At 40.8% G+C, this 14841-nt stretch overlaps 1 protein-coding gene across 1 annotated transcript in view; it reads right to left on the reverse strand.

Moving 5' to 3' along the window:
- LOC138008159 (uncharacterized) overlaps positions 1 to 5270 on the reverse strand; it is a 21498-nt gene extending 16228 nt beyond the window's left edge. The window contains exons 1-2 of the mRNA XM_068855387.1: positions 5098 to 5270; positions 4852 to 4995 (exon numbers count right to left, since the gene is read on the reverse strand). The gene's annotated coding sequence lies outside the window, so the exon portion shown is untranslated. The remainder of the gene's footprint in view (positions 1 to 4851; positions 4996 to 5097) is intronic.
- Positions 5271 to 14841: the final 9571 nt, after the last annotated feature.

The following is a 14841-nucleotide window of genomic DNA, read 5'->3' on the forward strand; positions in this document are numbered from 1 at the left end:
CCAACAATTTGCTCTGTAAATAACTCTGGATTGTTGTGAACGATTAATACGGTCCTTGTAAGGAAAGAAAGATTTATACATAGAGTGCTCTGAAAAAAAAACTATCTGGTTAACACAAGAGTACAATTTGTACACACAAGATTTTTTTGTAAAATAAAAGAGACCTTCTTTATTCAAGAACTTGAGCCAGCTTTCAACGTCAACATCGGAAGTGAAAAGCTGATGCTTTATTAATCTTTTCTGTTTTTATTATTATTATTATAATTATTATTATATATTTTACTGTTAAGTATTTGCTTAATCTAGGTTCCAGTCCCCTCATCCGATTTGTTATATATAAATAGCTGTTTTAAATTTTACTTTTGAAAATGTATGTAGAGCACATACGAAACGTCAAGTCATTATCAAAATGAAAAAGTTCAATATGTTTATCACTGCTGAACAAAAGTATTAATGATAAAGTAAAAAACGTTCGTCTTTCTCAAAGCAAACACGCAAACATGACAGTTTCTATACAATTTGGGTCGGGTCGACCTCGATCCGTCTCACCGGAAGTCAGATGACTCGACTCGACTCATGGATCCGAGGCGACTGGACTCGACAAGTCACCGGAAGTCACGTCGCGCAAAAGACAAAGTAATTATATATCCGAGTCGAGTCGACCTCGATCCGTCAGAAAGTAATGATATATAAAACCTTCCTCGTTCTTAAACCATGAACAGTACACGACAATGTCAGTTTCTGTGTCGGCGATGTCGGTTTGACCCACGTCGCGTTTTATACGACCTTGATTATTTTTGCTTGTAAACGCAAATGATGGAACCTGAACCATTTCATTTTAGATCTCTGATTGAGAATCAGTTCTATTCCTAATCGTTTTCATCACTAGGTATACGTAAAGGACTCATCTCCTCAGATATTTCTTCGGCCTGGTTGTCACACAAGGGGTGAAATAGGAACTGAAAATGAGCATCAGGGAAGGCATTGGAATCTGACGTCTGCTCTTATTCTCTGCTTGAGTAATTTTGACCCCATGGGCTTACACAATGTTTCAAAAAGTTCAAAAAATATCAAAATGTAAAATCTTTTAGTCCAAATGTATTTAAAAAGACATTTTTTAAAGTGCCACTGTTACCAAAAAATCAATTCTTATTTTTCTTTGGATTTTAAAACTATGTTAACTAAACACTAAGCAACCAAAGTTTTAATCCTTGATTTTAAAAAAAGAAACCTGTTTATTTTCACTGGAATTTTTCTATTTAATGGTCCGTCATTGCTAACTTGAAGAACTTGAGAGAGCTGGATCGAAGAGAAAATGGCGTCGAAGGCTCAACCAGTTTAAGAATACAATGCGTGTGAACGCCGCACGATTAATATGCAGCACGCGGGAGTTTTGGCCTTTTAAACTCTCGTTTTGCATGTATAATAAGCTGCATTCACACCCTGAAATTTTAAGCCGGTAAGTCTTTGACGTCACTTTTCACTGGATCCAACCCTCGAATGCGAGTAATGGCGGACCGTTAAATCCAAAACTTTCACTTAAAGTAAACGGCCTTTGGATAACAGTCAAAGCTCGAAATTTTGCCACTCAGGTGTTAATCAAAATTCAAGATTCAAAATCTGAAGCAAAAAAAGGAAGTGATTTTTTTCGTGACAGGGGCACTTTATAGAGCGTTTTCACTCACGTGACTAGCAGCCATATAGACCTTACTCCAAAATGGCCGTCATTTAAATATTCTTTTGTTTTTATTCAAATTAGTCCTTGATGCCTCGTTCTTGAGCCTTGACCGAGGCATCAAGGTCTAATTTGAATAAAAACAAAAGAATATCTAAATGGCGGCCATTTTGGAATAAGGTGTATTGGATTACTGAAACAAAAGAAAGTATTTGCATAAAAATAGAGTTCCATCAGTTCCCGGAGGATTAGTTTGGTACACCATCATGGCCGCCATTCCTTTGTTTGGAACACCAACATGGCCGCCGTCACGTAGTGCGAAAACGCTCTATTAGTGTTGTGAAGTTTGACTGAAATTGCGTGACAATGTGTTATTCAATTCTCAACCTCGGATAATGCAATTTTAGCTTTCTCATTGGTTCACTGGATCTCGATTGATACTTGCGTTTGACCTTATACGAAAATTACGGAACTGAATGCGGCAAATGTGGCTCAGAACTCGCTCAGCATAAAGTGTTTGGCGCTCGGAAGTCACATCACTTTCCCTTCGTTTCATAAACTTGAATAAAATTTAGCAAAACCAAAGGTTGAAAATTTAATAAAACAATTATTCCATTCGCCGTTGTTGGACACGAGATAAGTAATAGCTAACTCGGCGCCAACGCGGGCTCGTGGAATCATTGTTAATTATTTGAATGCATGGATGGAGAACTCCTTTTAAGGCCCTGTTTACAAGGAGGGAGGGTAACCTCAGTTCTAGGGTTACCGTAGCAAGAGGGTTACCCTATAGGCTCGATTTCCAGCCGTTTTGTGAGCCCCACACCACGGCTGGATCACTGGTCTACACATTGTATTTTTTGACCAATCACAGCCAAGCCTGCTTAAATCGAGCAGGCTTCCCTGTGATTGGTCAATTTTGTCACTCGTCTATCCAACATGGTGGATATTAGTGCCCCTGAGTTTTCTTCTTCTGTAAAGTGTGTTAGAGAGATTTCATATCGAGAAATTTAGAGAAACACAACTGGAAGCCATTATTAAATTGTTTCAAGGCAAAGATGTTCTAGTGTTACAGCCTACGGGCTCAGGGAAATCCTTGAGTTTTCAGTCTTTTCCGCTCATCGTCGATGAGCTGCGGAAGCCAGTCCATTCTAGTTGTGCTTTGGTCATATCTCCGTTAAAGTCACTCATGCAGGACCAAGTCAGGTTCCTCACCTCAATCGGTATAAAAGCAGCATTTATTGGCGAGGAGCAGAATGACGAGGATATCAAAAAAGGAGTTGAGGCCGGTTTATTTCAGGTCGTGTTTGGGTCTCCGGAGTCGTTTTTGGAAAGTAGCCGATGGTGAGCAATGTTGACAAATGCTACTTATAGCGAAAGGCTTGCCTGATTGCCATTGATGAAGCCCACTCTATCCAACACTGGTAAGCCATTATTTGTTATGAAATATCTGTCGTAGCTGATTCCAACGTCCGCTTTGAAAATTAATCTCCGATTCAGAAAACACTGCATATTAAATGTGGGTTTCATCAAGGGGAAGTTCTGATTCTTTGCCACAATGTTACACATTTAAAAGTAATTGTTTTGTCACGTTTGCTGGTTGAAAATAAAAGGCTCATTGATTTGAATGTTTTTATTGTCGTTTGTTACTGTGAAGATTTATACACGACAAAATATATTTTGGGGCTCAAGTTTCCATATCAATACAATCAAAGTTAACCTATTCCGGGTCCAGGTTCTCGCTAGCAACGATTTCCTGCAGCTTTAAAGCAAGGTCTTTAATCAGTTTTACCCTCTTTCTTGGGTCATCCAGAAAACTACCACATACATCACATTTTTGACGTGAAGAGAAAGAGGACGGAACAGATTTTTTCGGAGTCACAACCTCCGCCATTTTTTTCCCGCGCTGCTCATGTGCGACAATTTAATTTGCATAAAAAGCGGATGTGACGTCACGGACAAGCTCTACGGACGAGTGATCCAGCCGTAGTTGGGAGGAGGACAACCGCACTCACAATACGGCTGGAAATCGAGCCTAGTTACCCTAGCACTCACACATTTCTTCCTTTTTTCATCGACGTGTTTACAAGGCAGCTGGGGTTACCGCCCACCCGGGACAACTTTTTAGCGGTTTCCACTATGTTTGCGATGCTGGCGGTTACCAAGCACACAAAGTTGTCGCCGGTGGTAGGGTAACCCTAGCTGTGAAATTTTGCTTGAAAACCCGGGCTATCTTTGACCCTCCTGCTAGGGTAACGCTAGCAGTAAGGTTACCCTACCTGCTTGTAAACAGTGCCTAAGTATATTTCATATCTCGTCAGTGGGTTGTACGTGTGAGCTAGAGTACTAATTTACATTTTTACCAAGTTTTGAAATAAAAACAGCAAATTTAGCAAGACAGTGACCCTTAAAGCTTTGCCCAAATACATCTGACTTTTGCCGTGCTGTTTCATATTTCCAAGAACTCGCATGTTTCACTGTAACTTTAGCTGAATTTGTTTTTCACTTTTTATCAAGGTTAAGAGAGGATTTCACCAAACTAGCACATTAAAGGTTATTAAAGGCATGTTCACTCAAAATAATCAAGTCCACGTTGTATCAGCTCTTGCTCAAAATAACAACAAACTTTAAGGATGCAGCAGAAACAAGGGTAAATTTTCTTTTTTGCTCACGCATAAGCTAAGATTAGTCTCTTTTTTTCTGCGGCCAGTTTCCCCTAATTTAATCTTGCGTTGAATACGTAGACAGTGATGGGGGAAATTATCGATTGACGAAGACACAGACCAAGGAAACTCGGCCGAGAGAAGTTGAAGGGAATATGTCGCAGGGAATTTTGTCTATAGGAATATGTCCTGTTGGTTTACGATATTTACAACCAGATTAACGACTTTGTTTCAGTCAAATATTCCCCTTTTCAATAACAAATTCATAGTTTTTCAGCCATTTAAGAAATGTTAAAGGTCATGTAATGTTTTTATTCCTTTCAAAGATCGGCCAATTAATTGTCGCGCCCTATTTCTTGACCCGGCATAATCGCTCAGACATAAACCTGTTTTATCGACTTACTTTAACCACTGAGAATTCTCTTTCTGTTATCTTAGAGATGACTCATTTTCAAACCAAGCTGAATACAAGCGGTCGTTATCTTTTCCTGAATATCGTGCCTGGAGACCACTTACCTCAGTTCCGTTGCCACTTCGCTTTCAAAAGATCTTGCGAAAATATGTACCATCCAAGCTCCTACAAAAGCTGGGCCGAGAGAAGTCTTCTTGCAGAAAGCTCGAGCGAGACTCGATCTTTAAACTTGAATTAAACCTTATCCACTAAGAAGAAAATTCAAAATAACATTCGATTGAGAAAAACACTGACATGTCGGAAGACATTTGAAACCCAAAGGAAGTGATCTTACTATCACTTGCACTTACCTCCTCACAGTAAAATATAGAGGAAAGAAAATGGGGAGTCAGAAGCGATCGTAATGCAAAATGAGAATAAGCCGTCTCCAAGCTATTCTTTTTGTTTTGAGGAGACCTGCACGTAGCATACAACTTCGCATGGTAGTACAAGATACATGCCTTGCGATCAAGTTCCGCGCACCGATTAATAGCCGGAAAAGGGTCTTTGGGTCATACAAATCAATCGTATTTTGTAGTGTCACGGCGTCACGGTGATCACGATGATGTCTCCGCTGAAAAAAAATTCGGCGGCGATGTTGATGACCCCAACTCTCTAGAATTATTCACATCACAAGACAATTTAATAACATCTCTCAAAATAGCAGTGTTTCCTTGACTTCACCGTCCTTTAGGAGCTGTCTCAGGGACTCGCGAAAAACAGGGTTTGTAGTACCCTAAATGCTCTGGAATGCGATGTTTGCAACAAACAAACGTGAAAAAATTCTTTCTCCCAAAATCGTAAATATGTCGAATCTTGTAAACCCTGATCGAGCTGGTTCTTTTATAGGAGTAGAAACCTGGACCCTCACTGTTCGACTGACGAAAAGAGCTGGGGTGGGACTTACACCAGTCTTTCAGAAGAATTCTAAAAAAATAGCTGGAGATCTTAATACCCATCCCTCCAAACCTTCTATGGAGGATATCAGTGAGGTTCAAGCAAAAACAACTGCTAACAGACTAAAAGTGAGATCATCTTGTCTCTTCTTCTCTGTTCTCCTTCTGTCTTGGAACAGTGTCCATTCCCGGAAGCTGTTCACATAGATTCACAGAATGACATCTCGATGGTTTTGAATCGGCTATGTGAAGCTGCCACTTAAAGGGGTGCGTAAAACACCCGCCTGATATGTTAGCTACGCCATGCTGATGAGGCCCAACAGGGCCGAAACAGCTGTCCATGGCTGCTAATTGACCGGGTGAAATGGTTGTGCGCATGCGTGATGTGTTGGCCACACCTAGTTGAGTTATGTCACCTTGCATTTTTCGTTGTAGCCGGAGGATAATGATGAGTTACTACCGAAACAGGTAGACCGCGAATTCAAAGACAAGCGTGACAGTTGACTTTCGCGCCAAACGTCAACGATTTTCGTCAAGTGGCTTTGTTTGTCAAATCCAAAAGGTGAACGCACGTGGACACATTTCTTTCTCCTTTCGCCGGTTCAGTTTGCTGTTGGCACTTCGGATTCAACCATTTAATGGAAGCCCACAATGCTACAACTGAAGGAATTCTATAACATTCCGCAAGATGACAGGTGTGAGGTTATCTTCACTGAACAGGCTATAGAAACTTTTGAGGATCTCATGCTAGTCATTAGAGCTAAAATTCAAAGTTTAGAATTCATACCTGACGCAGAACTGCGGGTGCAGTATACAGATGATGAGAACGCGTTGATAACTGTACGCGCCAACGATTCCTTCCTCGATGCTTGGCGTTGCGCTTCAAATGTACCAGAAACGGCATTTCGCCGCTTAAAAATAAACATCAATTGGCAGCCTAAGTCGACGCCGGAGTTGATTTCTGCGAAGCGACAGGAAATAAGAGAGGGTAGCTATGGCGAAACAGGAGGAGAATCAAGGAGAAAACTCAAATTTGGTGAGAACTTTTCAAAACAGTCGTCTTCTTTTTCAACAAATACTAGTCAAACAGCAAAATCATGCTCATCTGTATTTGAATCCAGTCATTGTTCTACCCATTCTCCGATTCCTGAAGCCGAGACGCAAAGAATCAATCCGTTGTCATCTCCACCGCGAAAACAACAGCGTTTAGTTACGTGCGGTCCGCCTGGACAAGGAGCACTGAACACTGGGCCGCCTTCCAAGTTTATGTCTCCTTTAGATCTTCTCATATCAGACAAAACTAAAGAAGTAACTGAAGAGAAGAAAAAAGTGATGGAGAAAGAAAAGGAAGTACAGGAGTTGTCAGCGAAATACGGAAAACAAGCGGGAATAGATTACTCGAAACCCGCCTGTACTAACTGCCACCGGCGCGAAAGACACAACAGGCTCAACTGCCCATACAAAGCTCACCCGTGCCAATCAGCAGAAATTTGTGGAGACCTAAACAAACACAAAGATGAAAAAGATATTCTTTCTCGCGCGGTAAACGAACTGAACACTGCAAAGTCTGGAGAAAGTGCAAAGGGGTCTGTCAACGAAAATTGCACTGAAGAATCAAACAACAAACTCGTTCTCGAGTGTTATGCGATCTCGATTGATTAACGAGTGCAAACCGCGCTACCTTAGTTCTCAAGGGTTTGAAAACTGGCGACAGGTAAACATGGATTTAAAGAAACTTGAAGCTCACTTTAAGGGGAAAATCCCCCCAGCTGATGTAAGCTTACTTGAGGCACTGACTGAATATAATAAGAAGATCATGCGTCTAGGTCAATTGAAACAGAAAGCCCAATACCAAGGAAACCCCGTGCGAACTTTGAGGGAATTAAAAGGTATCGAATGGCCCTCGGAAAGCCCTGAACCTCTTCAGCATAAACCTATTGCCTCATCTCTTAGTAACGTTACTTTTAGCAGTCAATTCGAACCGTTGACAGTCGAAGAAGAGGAACAACTGGCGGCTGCACTCAAGGAAAGTACCACTTTCCGCAATGAGGCGCAAACTAATGCCAGTAAGGATATTGCCCAAACACTTTCTATTGGTAAAAATGATAACGAGATTGAGCGAACTCGGGTTAACGATGTTGCAAATGCTCTGCTTAATCTGTCCGAACTGAAAAACCCAAAATAGTTTCTGGTCAATTACGAATATGGGGACACGAAATGTCTGTGTAAATTACCGACTAGAATCTTGTTGTGTTTTCAAAAGGAACGTACTTTGTAACTCTTGAGATTTTCACATAAATGTGTTGAAATTTGGATACTGTAGCTAAAGAAGTGAAACGTGTTTCCACAGAAATACTAGTATTAAAATTTCATGTGATATTTGTACAACTGAACAAGTCATGCAGCGAAGCAGGTAAAGTAAACAAACACGCGGCCGTCACGTCGCATAAAATACAGTATTGCCTATATCATGTACATTTAATTGTATCCTTGATTACCTTACATTGCACGAACGAACAGCGCAAACGTTGCTTCCAGTAGCCAGCGACATGCTTTCAGAACCTACAGCCTGTGCTCTCTGTTGGGAAAAGTCGGAAAAGATTTCGAAAATGAAAACAATATTTCGGTCGCCAACACGTGCAGTGTGGACAGTTAAACACTTTTTGTATTTGAGAAATGAACTAATTAAAACAGCTACAATATAAACTTATAAAAACCAAACATGTCTTCAGTAGTTACGAGTTCTAACGCCTCGTAGATTGCTACATGAACGTTTTCCCGCAAGAGGCGTCCGAATTCTTCCCTCTTCAACACAGTTTTCATTTTATTGAAAGCGTATTCTGCAACGTTGAATTCTGGTGAAAGGGATGGAGTATAAAAGATTTGTGCTCCCATCTGCAATAACCATCTTTGCAAAATGTTCCCAGTCTCGTATCGATTTGTGGGACAGTTGTCAAGTATGATATAATGGCCAAATTCAATGGCGGGATTTCCGAGTGGAGTTGTGACTTGGCCAACTTCGGCAAAGAAATTAAGAAAATTTGTAGAATCTGAAGCTCCCTCCACAGTATTTGCGTAAAGTACTCCTTCCAGTCCACACAATAGGTTAAGTGTTACATTTGCGCCTTTCTTATTGCCAGAAATTACTTCAACCGCTGCTTCTCCTCTGAGAGAATTTCCATAAACGGGATTTCCTGTCCCAATGGTGAACACCAGCCTCGTCAAAGAACTTGAGTTTTTCGGGTGGCAAAGCACTCAGAGTATTTAGAAACTGCTGACAGTAAAGAGTGTTCACAGGGGTAAATTTTTCCATACCTTTTTAAGAAAATCCATCAACTGTACGTCCTCAGGCTTAAGGTGTGAAGGATTACCTGATTTCTTCTTAGACGGCAAATGTTCACCAGTGGTGCAGAAATTTTGCCACAACTTTGAAACAAACTAATTTGAAACTCTAAACCGATCGGCAACATCGGAATATCTTCCAGGAAAGAATCCTGATGCCGGGTCTCCGCCTTCCGCTATAATGGAGTCCAAAATGTTTCCTCTTGAGCTTTCATCTATGGATTTCCCGCGAATTAGAGTTCGCCCTTTGCTATTTACAGAATACGCCATTGTTCAATCACGCACTGGAATGTGACCATATGGGTTCACCTTCTTGGTCGGACAAACAAAGCCACGTGACCAAAATCGTTGACGTTTGGCGCCGAAGTCAACGGCCACGCTTGTCTATGAATTCGCGGTCTACCTGTTTTGGTAGTAGAACTTTCAATACCCATTTCAGTTAAGAGGAGCAGTTGTAGATGCCCATATGAACTAAGCACGTGGGAGTCGACGTAGTAAAATTTTTGTTAATTGATCATAACTAAAATAGCCTGGCGAAAACAGTATGATTTATTAAACTCAAAACCGATGGGAAGACATTACTATCATTCACATGGCTTTCATGCGATGCGCACTCTTAACTTAACGACCTTAAAAAGACGTGCATTGACCATATTTGATATTTCAGGTTGTGTGGAGGGAGTGCCGGACCCCTGACGAAGAATTTCAATTTTCTCTACTAACATGCCCACCGTTTTAACAGCTTAATTCCTCAAGATTGCACGCCCTTTTCACGCCCTACGAGATGACTATCTGGTAGCTGTAGTCTCCCTAATCACTGAAGCCGGAGGCGATAATGATCACATGTGGCGTCGCCATTGGCAGATTTCAGTTGCTTTCCCTTTGAAAGAACTGACTGACAAACCGGGCATTTGAAAGGAGGATTAACTCTACAACGCCTTCAAATTGGCACACTTCGAGGATGATACATACTCCTCCATGTAAGTTTTCCTTCAAGTTGTTGCATTTTCTTTGCAAAATGACAGGTTTGGCTGGCCACTTCCGACAAAAGGAAAATGCCCTTAAGACGAGCTTGGTGCCTCGTCGCTGTTGCGCTTTTCATAAACACGCGATCTCTTGAGTTCAACTCTACGCAATTCTAACGGTTTCAATTTCGCGGCTTTTCGCGTTTTACGCGACAGTTGGTGGACAGTCAGTGGTTTGATAGGCTGGATTACCGGCCGCTGGTTCGGAAAAGGAGCCCACGCTCCAGGGTTTTTGCAAGGAACGAAAATCAGATTCGAGAGAGAGGTGGAAATCGAGCTTTGTATTTCGCGATTCTCCGGCCTCTTCGTCCTTTTGTGCTCCTCTGGGAATCATGTGAGAGACTGATGCAGAACGGGTAGGAGCTGGCAAGTGACCACTAATGAAGCCCCTTTCGTTACAGACCTTTTAAACTTTTTTCTCCAGAAATTTACATGATCCCGAAGACCATAAAAAGGTATAAATCAGAAACTCGCATTTCAAGAGGGTTACTCCATGTGACGTGAGCCGAGGTGATTCCCTTAGGGAACACAGCAATAAAAACACCAACCCCTCCCTTGATCTCGCAACACACTACAATGACAAATTCACAAGAGTTTTAATAGAGTATACAATTAAGAGCTTCTGCCTGAGAGAGCGGGGCAGACTTGGAAATGAAGGTCGGCCGATTTCGCTTGAAATTGGTACACAAAGTACTTATGTCGACTTATGTAATATGCCAAAGTTTCAGCTTCAACGACTTTTTTTTAGCCGAGTTCTGGATATCAGCCCCTCAGGGGTCCCCAGAGGCTGATTTTCAGTGCAATTTTGGCCACTTTTAAATCTCTCTTTTAGCAACAGGAAATTAATTTCAGGCAAAAACAAAAACCATCTTTGTAAAGCCCTATCCTCAGGCTTTTATGGGTGAGAACATTAGCTCATAGCAATTTTTCGCTAGCCTGTGGCTGTTATCACAACTTGGTCATATTTGAAGCATATGGGAAGCAACCGGAAATGGCCTGTTTTTCAGACCAAATATTTTCCATGCCCATGTTTTATATCTTGAGGTCTTAGTATCCCTGCAAAGTTCAGCCCTTAGTTTAGTAATAACAAGAAAAAAATACTAAGGTTGAGGCTTTTTACTAACAAAAAACACTTACGAGAAGATGGCTAACCAGGCAACTTCCGGTTAAAGTTTCAACAAAGCGTGCCTGCAAAAATCAGCCATTTAATTTGGATTATCTTTTTTCCTTCCAAGTTATGGTAAAACGAGACTCTGAAGTTAATTGTCACCGAGAAGACTTGCCGTTAATAAGAAATTTTTATGTGATTGTTTTAGGACCGATCAGATAGTGGTCCGACAGCGGTTATGAATTTCTTGGAAGAAGTCTTGAAAATTACGGACAATAGAGCCGCTGCGAAAACTCTTTCTTTACCTAACAACACATCTCTTGCCGGTAAATCACAATGCAAAATTGCATCTTTTTCGTCCAAACTGCAATGTTAAGTTTTAATATCTCCTTTGTTCAACTCGTTCAACGTATCACGTCTATGGCCCGTAGTAGTGAAGCGCTAATTAAATCAGGATATAAGCAAGCTTTGTAGTTTCATTCAGTAGTACTATAACCCACCTGTTTCGGCTTTAATATTTTCTGAAGAAAAAAGAACTTATCGGTCTCTTTAAATGCAACCACATCTGTCATGACACTACTTGAGAATCGTTTTGAACCTTTAAAGGGGCTAGGTCACGCTATTTTAGGCATTTTCAGCACTGATCGAATGGTCATAGAATTAACTAAAATATCAAAATAACTGTTCAAAACTATAGAGGAACTCTAACAAAACACAGGGAAGCCAAGAAGGGACATGGATGGACAAAACTGGAGAGGATTGAAATGGATTGAGTTTGGGTAAATTTGAAAAACGTCGGCCCACCTTTTTTCAAATTTATATCAGTCTATATCAAAATGTCTTTTACAAAGCTTGAAAATCATTCTCAGTTGTTATGTGGCCGTGATTTTGCAAATGAAAGACTCTTGCTCTGCCAATATGACGTTTAGAGCTCATAATTAACAAAATTAAACAAAATTACCTAAAATAGCGTGACCTAGCCCCTTTAAGTTAAGAAATTTCGATTATAATTAAAGCTAATCGTCTAACACAAATTGCAGTCACTCTTCCAGTCTATTTGCAAAGTGTCTGGATAAATTCACTTACAAAAAACGCTTACCTGGCTTCACTTTTACAGACATGCCCCTTTCGTACAATCCCTTAAAAGTGAAGTAACATTAGAAACTTTAGCCCCAGCGATAAATTGGTCGCAAGTACGTCGTTGCGAGTTAGATATACACAGGTCGATTAATACCGTACGTGACGAGGTTATCGTAGTTTGCTGGCTATGACTGACTTGGAATTCAGTTTTTTTCTCGTGCAGATTCGTTTCCTTGATATTGCAGAGAATGATTATGATAGAACTTGTATGAGAACCTCAATGACATGATTTGTTTACTGAATATTTATTCATACCCAGTGCCCCAGTGTAAATGGCTCACGTATGTTGTAAATGATTGATAAGGACGTCCAACACGGTCCATTTTCGCCGTCAATCGGCTAAATTGCTAGAAGATTACTCACGGGCACTCTTTCCCTTTCTCTATCAGTATTTTCCTTTTGTTGCTTTCTCAAACAGCACAGATTCATGGTGGCATCCATACTGCATATATATCCAAAGATAGGACAGGGGTGGAGTGGGTTATCCTTCCGGCAAAGACTACTGTTTTGGCAACTTGGGAAATAAAATATTTCAGCTTTCTTGGAGCCCTTAAGGGCGTGGGGGTTTTTGTGGCACCCGTAGCTGTAGATCACATGAAAAAGAAGAAATAAATGGCCAGCACTTTCAAAAGAATAATAGATCGCAGTTAGTTTCTTTTCTCGCAAATAAACAAAGCAACAGGCAAGGTGTCCACTTTCTTTTGAAAGTGCTGGCCATTTATTTCCTCCCCGATGCATTTTGTTGATTTAGGACAGATTAAAGTCCACATTACATTCAGATTCTACACAAAAAGAAACTGGCATAGCGCGTTAGCGGGCTAGATTCTGGATCGGGCGGTCCTGGTTACTAGGGCGTTGACATGTCGTCTTGGGAAGGCAATTTTCTTTAACAGTGCCTCTCTCCACCCAGATGTATAAATGGGCACCAGTGATTATTATCCTCTCCAGGAAAGAAGAGCAGTAACCAATTTAAGCTCCAGCAGGTACGAGCGGGCACTAGGCCTTGTGACGACTTACCTTATCACCTACAGCATGCATAATGGCCCTCCAGGGCGATTACCGCCTAGGTTGCTTCTTATTGCCGAAACCAGAGTTAAGGGTCAGCAATTCAGTGTGAGTCCATAAAGACTTACTTTTTCATGTGATCTACAGCTACGGGTGCCATAAAAAACCCCCAACATGGTAAGGGCTCCAAGAAAGCTGAAATATTTTATTTCCCAAGTTGCCAAAACAGTAGTCTTTGCCGGAAGGATAACACCTTCCACCCCTGTCCTATCTTTGGATATATATGCAGTATGGATGCCACCATGGATCTGTGCTGTTTGAGAAAGCAACAAAAGGAATATACTGATAGAGAAAGGGAAAGAGTGCCCGTGAGTAATCATCTAGCAATTTAGCGGATTGGCGGCGGAAACGGACCGTGTTGGACGTCCTTATCAATCATTTACAACATATGTGAGCCATTTACACTGGAGCACTGGGTATGAATAAATATTCAGTAAACAAATCATGTCATTGAGGTTCTCATACAAGTTCAAAACGATTCTCAAGTAGTGTCACGACAGATGTTGTGGTTGCATTTAAAGAGACCGATAAGTTCTTTTTTCTTCAGAAAATATTAAAGCCCAAACAGGTGGGTTATAGTACTACTGAATGGAACTACAAAGCTTGCTTTTATCCTGATTTAATGAGCGCGTTATTACTACGGGCCACAGACGTGATACGTTGAACGAGTTGAACAAAGGAGATAAACTTAACATTGCAGTTTGGACGAAAAAGATGCAATTTTGCATTGTGATTTACCGGCAAGAGATGTGTTGTTAGGTAAATAAAGAGTTTTCGCAGCGGCTCTATTGTCCGTAATTTTCAAGATTTCTTCAAAAGAAATTTATAACCGCTGTCGGACCACTATCTGATCGGTCCTAAAACAATCACATAAAAATTTCTTATTAACGGCAAGTCTTTTCGGTGACAATTAACTTCAGAGTCTCGTTTTACCATAACTTGGAAGGAAAAAAGATAATCGAAACTAAATGGCTGATTTTTGCAGGCACGCTTTGTTGAAACTTTAACCGGAAGTTGCCTGGTTAGCCATTTTCTCGTAAGTTTTTTTGTTAGTAAAAAGCCTCAACCTTAGTATTTTTTTCTTGATATTACTAAACTAAGGGCTGAACTTTGCAGGGATACTAAGACCTCAAGATATAAAACATGGGCATTGAAAATATTTGGTCTGAAAAACAGGCCATTTCCGGTTGCTTCCCATATGCTTCAAATATGACCAAGTTGTGACAACAGCCACAGGCTAGCGAAAAATTGCTATGAGCTAATGTTCTCACCCATAAAAGCCTGAGGATAGGGCTTTACAAAGATGGTTTTTGTTTTTGCCTGAAATTAATTTCCTGTTGCTAAAAGAGAGATTTAAAAGTGGCCAAAATTGCACTGAAAATCAGCCTCTGGGGACCCCTGAGGGGCTGATATCCAGAACTCGGCTAAAAAAAAGTCGTTGAAGCTGAAACTTTGGCATATTACATAAGTCGACATAAG

The sequence above is a fragment of the Montipora foliosa genome, chromosome 6 (assembly GCF_036669935.1).
Source record: "Montipora foliosa isolate CH-2021 chromosome 6, ASM3666993v2, whole genome shotgun sequence".
NCBI lineage: Eukaryota > Metazoa > Cnidaria > Anthozoa > Scleractinia > Acroporidae > Montipora > Montipora foliosa.